We start from the raw sequence: 12,275 nt of genomic DNA, 5'->3' as shown, positions 1-12,275 counted from the left end.
TTACCCTTACAGAATCTACAGTCCCCTCTTTTAAGTAGGGCTTGTGGGTGCTGTTTCCTGGCAGGACAAATCTTGCACTCCTAGCACTGGTCTAAAATGTTTATGACTGACTATTCAGTGGTTTGACTCATCTATAACAAAGGATTCTTTACAAGAAAGTTGTATTCTTTGTAAAACTGTGTCTTTTGAGCATTCAGCTCACTTTCCTCCTTTATAAGATGACCTGGTTTCTTATTTCAACAGAATTATAGATGGTTTTTTTTTTACTAAATAATGCTGTTTTCTTCCACTTTCTTTAATCAGAACGCTTACAAGCAGGCTCAATGACTATTGCATATCTGAGTCTTTCAAATTCAAGACACAAACTTTGGTAAAACAGTCTCTAAACTGAAATCAGTCTTTTTTCAGAAACAATTAAGTAGTTTCCTGGCAAAATAGTATTATTTACACTCAAAAATCATTGAATTTCTGCAATTGTAATGTCAAATATAATTTAGATTTGAAGGCATTGAGCTGAAGAATCTTTAAAAAATGCATCTAATGTCTGTACAAACTAAGCATAGGTTTGGTGCTGGTAGGACAGATAACGCTAAGACAATTCAACACGGATTTACTTGGTGATCAGGAAATTTGAAAAGATATCTTGAATGATGTGAAGTTTAAGAACTACACAACGATAAATGCAGTTTAGATGGGGTAAAATTTGCACTCAGAAAACCTTAGTTCTTTAGTTTTATTATAACATATCATAGTCTAGCAGTGTTCTTACTGAGAAGGAAAGAAAACTACAGAAAGCATTTCTCCTTGAAAAAAAAACAATAAATGTTCTATATCCATTTATTTCATTAATCTGCAACGTGAAGTATTTTACTGGGAACAATTCTGTCTAATTTGTAAACACAGTTGATGACTTCAGCTCTTTAATCAAGAAATATGTTTAAACAATACAATGTGCATCCTCAGTAAGTTTGCAGATGACACCAAGCTGGGGGGAAGAGATGATCTGCAGAAGCATAGGAAGGCTCTGCAGAGGGATCTGGGCTGGTAGGATTGATGGGCTGAGGCCTGTTGTACGAGGTTCAAAGAGGCTTAGTGCCGGGTCCTGCACCTGGGTCACAGCAGCCCCAGAAATCACTAAAGGCTTGGAGAAAAGCAGCTGGAAAGCTTCCTGGCAGAAAAGGACCTGGGAGTGCTGGCTGATGGCCAGATGAACATGATCCAGCAGTGTGCCCAGGTGTCCAAGAAGGCCAACAGCATCCTGGCTTGTATCAGAAATAGCATGGCCAGCAGGACTAGGGAAGTGATCATCCTGCACTTAGCACTGGTGAGGCTGCACCTCAAATCCTGTGTTCAGGTTTGGGCCCCTCACTTCAAAAGGGATATAGAGGTGCTGGAGCGTGTCCACAGATGGGCAACAAAGCTGGTGAAGGGTCTGGAGCACAAGTCTTATGAGGAGCGGCTGAGGGAACCGGGGTTGTTTAGCCTGGAGAAAAGGAGGCTTGGGGAGACCTTATTTCTCTCTGCAACTACCTGAAAGGAGGCTGGAGTGATATGGGTGTCAGTCTCTTCTCCAAAGTAACAGGTGATTGGACAAGGCGAAATGGCTGCAAGTTACACCAGGGGAGGTTTAGGTTGGATAGTAGGAAAAATGTCTTCACAGAAATGGTGGTGAAGTATTGGAACAGGCTGCCCAGGGAGGTGGTGGAATCAGCATCCATGGAGGTATTTAAAAGACATCTAGATGTGATACTTAGGGACATGGTTTAGTGGTGGACTTGGCAGTCCTGGATTAACAGTTAGACTCAATGACCTTAAAGGTCTTTTCCAACCTAAATGATTATATGATTTTATGAGAAGTCTACAAAAAGAAAAAAGTTACTTCCTTAACTCTCATTCTTGTGATCACAATTTACATGTGGCAATTGTGCGAATAACATGGCATTAATTAATCAGGTTTTCTGAAAAAAATATTTGAAATGTGTGTAAGGTATTACCCAGAAGATTAATTTAAGTAGATAGTTTTAGAGGTATGAATCATGGGGAAAACTCAACCGTGGCTATTGGTTTGTTCTGAGATTCCCTTTATTTTCAGTGCTGTGAGCTTCTGAAATTATTGACTAAACATTGCTGTTACAGGACATGTAACAAAAAATGTAAAAATAAAAAATAGGTATGGTGAGGATGTGTGTGCATCTTTGAGATGGTTTTCTGACTTCATCCATATTTCCTTTAGCACCCCATGCTCAACAGCATCTGCAGACTTGTTCTCATGGGCATGCAGTTATGCAAAAATTAGAACTACTTGATTTACCTTAGCCTCCTCAGCTTTTTTTCTGCTGTTCCCTATAATTTCTCCTCATACATCCTTCCCAAACTTGTCACTTCTTACCCACAATAAGGTCTGTGTTAGACACTCAATGCAAAGCCTTTACATAGTTTCCTATTTGCTTTTTCTCCACTGACATTTACTCTTCTTCTCCTACTCAAATCTGATTAAATCGGGCATGTTTAATATTTTTTTCCTCTAGCATGAAGTAAGTGTGCGGTGTGTTTGTAAGGCAGGGGTACTTCACCAAGTTTGAAGTCAACAGACACCCAACAACAAGCTGGTGCCCTGCAACATAAACTCCTAATGTACTTATAAGACACCTCATTACTTCACCTTGTGAGCTCCTGAGACAGCCCCCCAAACCTCACTGTCTCCAAAAATACCTTTTATTGTCTGCTTCCGTGATCACGTACCTGCCTACCCTGCTAAATGCTCAAACTGCTTGGCTATCCAGGGCGTCTGATAATGGCCAACATCAGCTTTGTAAGTGTCCTAGAGTCTCAGCTTCTCTACACTCTCTCCTGTGCCATTTTGCTCATGCCCTAGGTTTTGAAAACATTAATTGAAAATAATAGGAATTAGGAAGTCTGAAGAGATTTCCCCAAGGTTGGATATCCTTATTTCACAAAGGTATGAGTATAGGATAAGTTATCTTACATTTCTGAATCCAGAAATATGAATCTAATTGAGGACTGGAACAAATCCATTGAAATTGTCTGTAAAAATAATTTCCCTTGAATAGTTATCCATACAGTATTGTTGCTGATACAGTTGTAAAAAACATTTACCACTTTATAATCCAATCTCTGCTCCTATGCAGGCCTGGGAACGTATTCTGCTTAGAAGGGTAACAACTTTTACAAAGTGTTCCTCATGGAAATCACCTGGAAGACTTCCAGGATGGCATTCCAGATGTTATAGTTTTAGCAGTCACAGAAATGCACCGCACTGCATTTCCAGATCCTACATATAGTAAAATGATTGTATGGGGTAGCACCTTCTCCTTAACCCAAGAACACTGTTATTGAATTGTTTAGTGCTTGATATGCAAGATGGGATATTCTAAAGCTCTCAGTCATTGCTGGCCTACCTCTGCTCACAGAAAAGCCAAGGGTAAGTCCTGAGGTGACTTTACAGAGAGCAGAGTTAGACCAATACAGAAAACCTTTGGCAATTCCACATACACTCTCAGATCAGTCATGTACAGGTAACAATTCCATATGTATAAACATACATGTTGGGGAAAGACAAATTTCTCTTTGAACATGGTTTCTTTGCTACAGATATTTAGTGAAGGGCCCTTTTGATAATTTGGCTATATTTTTATCTTTTGCACACCTGCAGTCCCAAAATATTATCTGGCAAGGTACACAAAATGTGATGACTTTAAATAATGCAGCAATTACTCTGAAACATATACTACAGCATTTAAAGAAAACATTTCATATTATAAACTTTTAGGCTGTTCCGTAAGTAATGTCATCAGGGTTTGAGCCATCAATTAGACAGGATGTTAGGCTTTTATCTTGGTGTACAGCAATATAAATAACACATAGCATGGATAAAACATGAAACTTACCTTTGGAGCCATGTCAAGCTTATAGCTCACATGTAACTTAAAATATTAAATTTGCTGTATTTGATTGACTGTTAATAAAGCTTCTAGGAACCCAATGCAGATTTGTTAGACCACTATGCTAGCTACTGGCTGAAATGCACGCATCTAAAAAGCAATATCTTGTAGTGGAATGAAGCTGGGTTAATTAGCATTGATAATATACAGCTGTGGAGAGGTGGTGGGTTGGCTGATGTAGATAAGGTGCAGGTGAGGCTGGTTAAGATGTTGGGCAGCCAGGGAAGAGAGAGCAGCTGAGGAAGGAGAGAGAGAGGAAGAAGTAAGAGAAGAGAGGGCGTGCCCTGGATGAGGTGAGGCTATGAGAAGGCAGCAGAGGGACTGCCATGAAAAGTATCATAGTATGTGATGGTAAAAGACCTTGTTGCAGCTGGCTAGCTTGGAGAGTGCTGTGACAATATCTCCTTCAATAAATGGCTATAGAAATATAAAATAAGGAACAACGACAACAATCAGAAAGTCTGAACAAGGTTATACAAACAATCATAGTGCTGTTTCAATGACTTCAAAGAGTGAGTTTTCTGGCTCTTTTCTGAGAACTAGATTTCACCGTAAATGTCTAGAATTGGTACAGATGCAGAAGCCCTGTGCCTGTTCTATGAGAACTGAGTCTAAATGAGACACAGTGCAAAGGTCTGGTCAATCATGCACTCTAAGTGGGATTAAATACACAAAATTATGGTAAGCAGCTTCTTTGAATTGCAAACTAATTGATTTGGAGTTAGGTTAGATGTCACCTCATTCTTCTCCTCCCATCATGTTTCTTCAAAAAAACTGTGATAGGAAAAAAAATATTGATTGGTTTACAAAACTTCTTGAATGTAGTTTATTGGCATTTTATTTGGTAAAACATCGTTCCCTCTCTTGATAAGTGTGTGCTCTCTTTTTAAGACCCCCTCAAGAAAGAGATAAATTTCTTTCTGGTTGTTCGGTATAGACAAGCTTTCTAAGGTTTATTTTTTCCAGAAGGAGGGAGGCATTGAAAACTGCAGAGTATACAGGGAAGATCTCAGGAGGAGAAGGCCTATTCAATTTATTTATTTACTTATAATTCTTCAAACATGATCCCTTAATGATGCTAACATGAGGATCTTTCTATCCCCTGTAAAGTAATTGCGTTTCACTTTGGAGAAAGTATCTCCTTAGAACCATTTCTATATGTAGTCTTTCTCTCCTTGAACATTTCTCCAGAGGTTCATCTTGCCTCCTTTCATTTCAGTTCACAAATCATTATTTTTCCAGCCAAAGACTCCTTTATTTGGTAAGTAGCAGAGCAGAACTTTATCCACATGTTGTCACCACTGTTTTCCAAAATAGCCTATTCAAGTGGGTTGGCAAATTTCAACTGAAATGTGTGTAGAACTGAAAACAATATCTGGCTTCTTGAGTTACCAGTCTTAATTGTGCCAATGTATGCTTTCATTGCCTGTTGCTGTTCCACAACTTTCTCAAACATAAACAAAACAGAGTTCCAAAATATTAGAACTTTCCAGCTTTGAGAAACTTGTTTTCTTCCTCAAATCGGGTAAGGGATTTTCTAGCTGTCAAAAATGGAAAAAGTGTTCAAAAATATTTTTTCTACCCAACTGCCTTTTAATGCTTATTCCGTATTGCATTTTTACCCATCATGTTGTTGATGTCTTGGAACATACAGCAGGGGGTGGCTGCCTACGGTTGACCACCTCCATGCAGTGTCTGTATTGGCATAACTGTCTGCCACTGCACTGAGTGCCAAGACATAACCCCTCATGGGCCACTAGTTGGGTGCCCTCTTAACTCATTTAATCACAATATAATTATGCATGCAAATTAAGAGCAGCTAATAAATTTTATAGTGTTTTTTAATAGAGGAGAACTACACTTGAAGGATTTAGAGAATCACATTTTAACCCTATCAGCTATGTTCAGCTTGAGAGTCATTCCTGTGATCACCTGCTGTCTACTGTGAGCTCCTTGATTCTGACATACCATTAGATGTGCATATGAATATATTCGCACATGTTTTGCTCATGCTTCATAAACTATGTTTCATAAAACTAGAGAGAACACTCTCCAGGAATGAAGATAGCAGTGGACAGCTGTGGTTTAAATTTCATTGTTTCGCGGGAAAAAATTATTGGATGAGAGCAACATAAAGATGAGCTCAGAAAACTATTTATTCTAGTGCTAGACACGTATGTGATTTGGAATTCATTTGATTTCTTTTTTTATGACCAAGATTTAGTGCGGTATTGCTAGCTTTTCTCTGCAAATGCTTATCTGTAGCAGTGATGCTACAGAAGAGCAAACTAAAATGGCATTACCCATGTAAAACTTGATTTATTTTAATGATCCCAGTGAGTAGGGGTACGGTTCTCAGGTTAAGCAAAGCACTAATTAAAACAGCTGCTCTGCCCTGTTTGCTTGTTTCCTAGCTGCTTGAATTCTTCTTTATTACAATTGTTTGGAGAATTTTTGAGGCTTGAATTACGAGGGTGTGGATTAGAAGCTGACTACCCTAACTGCAACATCTGTAAACTCTTAATTTCTGCTACAGCAGGTGTCAACTTTTCCCTAGATGACAGTCCTGCTGTTGTTCTGGTTACATGTAGCCTTGTCAACAAGCTGTTTGTCAGCTGTTTTTCTCATGTTTCCCTTCCTTCATGACCATTGATCAAGCCAACAACTGGAGAGTATCTAGGGTGGAATTCCCTTTAGTTCTGTGCTGGTTGATTTAAAGTGTGATCAGACAGGTCTGAGAGCAAGAAATGTCATATGAATGATTGTGAGTGACACTGTCTTTTATGATACTATATTTTTCAAGGACCTGCAAATTGTAATGCATTGGAACGTTAATATATTGGAACTAACTTGACTTCCTACTTAGCAAAAGCCATAGGAATTCCCTGGATGTCTGAGTATATGTTTCACTAAAAAGGCCAATCTGATGAGCACATTTCCAGTGATGTAGAATCCACTACTGCTTTTAGAGTGTTGATCCTTTTAGTTAGTATTCCTTGCTGCAATTTCATGCCTGAGTTGTATTGCTCTGGTTTCCAGCTGTTGGAAGGCATTTTATCTGCTAAAATACTATTTCCTAGCCTGATACTATCAACTTTCTGCTTTTAGAGATTGCGCAAAAATAATGTCTTAGCTTTTGTATCCTCGTTATGTTCATCACAGCTAAGTCCTTGTGCCTCGCAAGAGTCATGTCCAGTTCTTTAAAAATTCTTGTGACAATGCTCTGAACTATCATCAAATATCTCCATCCATATATTTTTGAGTGTGCTTGGTTAATGATTAGCTGTGAGACTTTCTTGAGACATGCCATGGAACAAAGAGTCCTGATGAGAGGCAGAGTATGTTAACCCAGGCTCAGTGCCACACTGATAGCTGTATGCTTAGCTAACAGCGAGTTTGTTCCAACGCCTGTTGAAATCAGTGGCCAAGCTCCCATCGATTTCTCTGGGTTCTGGAACAGGCCCATGTTTTTAGGACTTAACAGATTTTTCAATAACAACAGTACTTTGTGAGATTTTATGTCTGATGTGAACCCCTATTCAGTCCCAAGTGACTTCTTTCTATTATCATTTTGAGTATCAATTCCAAATAATAAATAGATGAAAAAAATACTAGTAAATCTGAAACGAAGCATCACTTTCTGCTTGGTTTTCCTACCAGATACAAAAAATTCAATTTCCAGTCTCTTCACTCATTTTTTTCTGATTAACCATCGATTATTAACTATTAGGTTTCGTATTTCCAGAGTAATTCTGATTAACCTTCTCAAATCTCATCCTGATTTGCTAAAACCTGCCCCAGGCTCAGGGTCTGTGCTAATGTCAAGCCTCTGCTTGCTCTCAAGTTTATTGAGCAAAGTGTCGTAACACTTTATTAGGACTGCATGGAAATGGAACCTAAATGTGTAAATAAGCACCAAAATTGGATCAAATTGCAGCTGGCTAGCCAGAAACTCACAGATAAGAAGGGATCACCAGTAAGGATGAATAAGATTATCTAGTTCTTCCACATAGCTGAGTTCTGGCACAGTTGTCCACTCTGAATAGACAGCCTTTTTGGTGCTGGATGCAGAATGCTGCCCATCTGCTCTCACCAGGGCCCAGGCAAAAGAGATGAGGAACTGATCTAGAAGTTGCAGAGCTGGATCAGTGTTGTGCAGTGCCTGATGCGGTAAGTCCCAGGTCAGGGTAGACCAACCCACGCTTGGCACCGCTTCGTTGTTCCCTCACAGCTCCCAGGTAGCAGTCAGCAGGGGGTAAGGCACCTTCAAAAGATGCTGAGGTTAGTTCACAGCTTCCTATAGTTAACCATGTAGGTGAACTCTTCCTGCCTGCATGTGCATGCTCCAAAGCTGTTGAATTCAGTGGCCAGACTCCCACTGGTTTCTCTGGGCTTTGGCATTTTGGCTCCGGGTTTTTATGCTTTGGAATGGCACCGTGCTTTCTTGGATTCCAGAGTTTCTGAATCAGTGTGTTCAGTCTGTCAATATTTCTGCATGTTTCCATTCTTCTGAAGGAAGCAGAAGATGGAATATGAGCTGGACTGTGTGCTTACTATGTGGCAGTTGATGAGAGTGCCACAGATTGGGCACTGCTGCTTGAATAAAGGAAAAATAGGTTTATAGGCAACTGTAAGAATAAAGTAAGTCAAAAAGGTGCCAAGAAAATCCAAGAATAAAATTCCAGGGATCTTTTTTAACAGAATATGATATCTTATATTGAAAACACTTTGATACCTCTAAAAATAATTTTCCATTTTCCTTGTAATTGCCTGAAACAAATAGTCTATTTGCTTCTATTGCTCAGCCCTTTCACAACCCCAGTTCAAAATCACATAACTGTTGGAAGAACTCTTGATTTTTATCAAATAGGTTCTCTATTAATATCTACCTCAGTGAAGGTGTAGTAAACTTGTTCGCTCAAAACCCGCAGAGGCAAAGCAAGGAGTGAAGGTGGAGGCATGTGGGCCCATCTTTCAGACTGCACCCTGGAGTTAAATCAGGCTAGCTACAATGACATTACTAAACTTATATTTTTATCTGAGGGTGTCCTCCAGCTTTTCGTAATTCACTAAAGATCATACAGTGTGTTATTCTTTGACATCAAATATCTATGATAAGACAAGACTTCTGCTGTCCTCACAGAATATTTTCTTTCGCATCCTTTGAAAAGCAGGAAATCTATAGGAAAATTCAGAAAAGCAGAAAAAGACTTGATAAATAGGAGTCTCAGCTTGTTTCTGTGATGAATTGTCTCCAACAACCTGGTAAGTAGGGTCATTCAGTGCATATTTCCACGATTAACTCAACTTTCATTTTAGCTTTGCAGTTCACCTTTAAATATTTAGCTTGGTTCCTGTGGACAAATGTTGATGTTGGCTCTCATGTCAGACTGATGAAAATGTTACACAGATGTCCTTTGGTGATCCAGTACCACTAAAAGGCCTGCAAATTGCTAAATTATGAACTCTCTTTCTCCATCATTCTTTTGGTTGGTGGCTTTCACTTAAGATCCTTTGTTCCTCATTCTGTGTGCTTGTCTAATGTCCCTGCTCTTCCTTCATGCAGTAATGCCTGAATGTTTTATTTGCTGGACAAAACTGGCTGCACAACACTCTTCTGAGAAGACTGCATTTTGCTGGCTGCTGATTAGAACTCATGACAATGTCCTGTATTTTCTTTAGAAATATCTCACTTGGTAAAGCAGATACTTCAGCAGTTTTACCAGTAGCTCATAAAGAGCCCATCCTCTAACAGAATACCAGTGGCTCAACCTCACATGTCATTTCAGGAAACCTAATTTAGTCTGCACAAGAATACTGTTTGTCAGGTGTTTCACCTTTTTTCTCCCTCTCCTTCACTCAGGCCCTGGAAAATGTCAAATCCTCTTTCTTCTTGTTGGTTTCCATAGCTGACTGGGTAACAAAGGCACTTCTCCCTGACTGATCATTTGGGGAATGTTCTGCTTCACTCATTTGAACTAGTCTTTCAATGTTTTTGAGGATCCTTAACTTGCAAGGGAACAAACAGGAGACAGAGCAGTAGTCCCACTAATTTAGAAGCCGAGAGTTTAGGAGACTGCTTTCCTCAGCTCACTTGCTGTATAGCCTTAACCCAACATATTCCTGCCTTATTTATAATGCAGAATGCTGTATTTGAAGGGGAGGCTGGAATTGAGGTCAAAATTGCTCTTGGATGCTTAATCCATCACATTACAGACACACATCTAGCTGCAGAACACTTGAAAGAAGAAAACTTTCAGTTAGCACTTAGTATACAAGCAGTGAGGCTACTTTATCAAAAGGATAACACTAAATTTCTCAACTTCTATCTAATGCTCTTTAAAGGCCACTGGCTCTTGTATTCTTTCTTAAGAACAGGCAAGGGGGAGTCATGAGAATTGTCTGTTCAACACTGTCCTGTTGCCTAAAGATCAGTTTTGGTTTTGACACTTCCTTCAAAATCCAGAACTCTCACTGGCACTCTCCTGGCACTTTCTCATTGGCACATGGAAGGACTATTTTCTTATGTGAAAATTTTTTTACCCTCTAAATGCTTTTTTCAACCTTCTTCAGGCTCACATGGTGTTCAGTCTACACCTTCCTGCACTGAGGTACTTGAACTTGGCCCATAGGAAGCTCAATGCTTGAATAAAATAAAAACCAGAGATCCCAACAATATGATGTCAGGAAAGTTTTTATGATACCATTCAGACACAGATCCAAACATACATTTCTATTTCTTTAATCAGTTAAACCAACTCAATGTTCAGTCTTGACTATACCAGTGAGAAATAACTTTCTTCAGCAATTTAGGTTCTGTGCACCATAATTATGCGATGCATGAGGACACTTTTCAAGGAATTTATTGATTTCATGTTGTCACCTATGGACTATTAACAAATAGTCCATAAAAATTCTCACTACGACAGTCTTCCACGTCTTGAGCACTGCACTTAACCAAAGACGCAATGATTTCACTTCACTTAGCAGCTAGATAGGGTGAATGACAGACAACAGAGTGACATTTTTGATGGATGAATGTGATTTCTTTTCACCATCTATAGTTTCTTCAATATCTCTAATATCATGTTGTTTTCTGATGTCTTATGGACAGCTTTCAAAACCTAGTGTATTCCATTCTTTGGGAAAGCTGTTCTGATTTTAGTGGGTGAAGCGTCATTCCTTTAGTGCACCTAACATTTTGGCCATATCCACATTAAACAACAGAGCACTGTGCTTGCAACATGTCAGCTTACACTAAAAGAGCTAGCATGTCCACAGGGAATAGCGTGGTGCTGCCTAAGATACCAACCCAGCTCTAAAGAGCACAGCAGCTCAGAGGAATGGCTAAGCAATGTCTGACCCGAGTCCTGCTGACACGGTTGTAGTTCAGGGGATTGCTTGTTCAGAGCTACCTTGGTTAGTTCTTCTTGCACTTGTACTCTGTGGTTATAGAAATATCCCACTTTAGGGTAAATCAAGGGATTTTGTACTGTTTTTTACTTAATTGTGTTGCCTTTTTTTCCACGTGCTGATTGACAGTTAACCTTGTGTTGATTAATTGATGCAAACAAACCATAATTAGCATTGCTCCAAAGGCTAACTTTCATTGCTGGAAAAATGGGGTTTAACTTCATTCATTTTCATGGACTAGAGCCTGCTTATGTCAACACTGACTTTGGCTTCAGAGAATGAAAACAATAGAGTCATACAAAGGAGAGTGCTCTTTTTCTATCAGTGTATTAAACAAAGGATAATATTAAGTTTGGATAGTGGATAAAGTTAAGCTATGCTAATACTTATAATCAACTACCACTCTGTTGAAATTAGAAATCATGCATTCCTGAGGTTTCTAGCTATTTTTCCTGCCAAGAACATGTAGTTCTTCTACCAACTGCATAGTAAAAACAAGAGACAAACTTCCTCGCACTGAAGCAGTCAGCAGTTACTGTAAGTTCACCTTTAAATCATGGACACCTTGATTATTGATAATTTAAGAAAATACACAGAGCATGGAGAGATATTGCTTGATGAAGAGTGGTGAAAGCATTATGTAGTTTGGGAAAAAGCAACTGAACAGTGTTTCTCTGGTGTCAAAAATCTCATTTCAGAAAGTAACAGGGGAGTGAGTAAGCCTCTTCCTCTCTCCGTTTCTCATTACTAAGAGGAAATTTGCCTGCTCCCTCCAAAACTGTCATCCTGTCAAACTGGAAATTTTCTATAGATGCTGGGCTGTGGATGCTGCAAGTGCACCCTAGAGCCCTGTGTGCTGGCTTTGGTGGAAGGATGGCCTCTTGGGCCTCACCTAGACTA

The sequence above is a fragment of the Falco punctatus genome (assembly GCF_963210335.1).
Source record: "Falco punctatus genome assembly, chromosome: 5".
Classification (NCBI taxonomy): domain Eukaryota; kingdom Metazoa; phylum Chordata; class Aves; order Falconiformes; family Falconidae; genus Falco; species Falco punctatus.
This window is presented reverse-complemented; position numbering follows the sequence as displayed.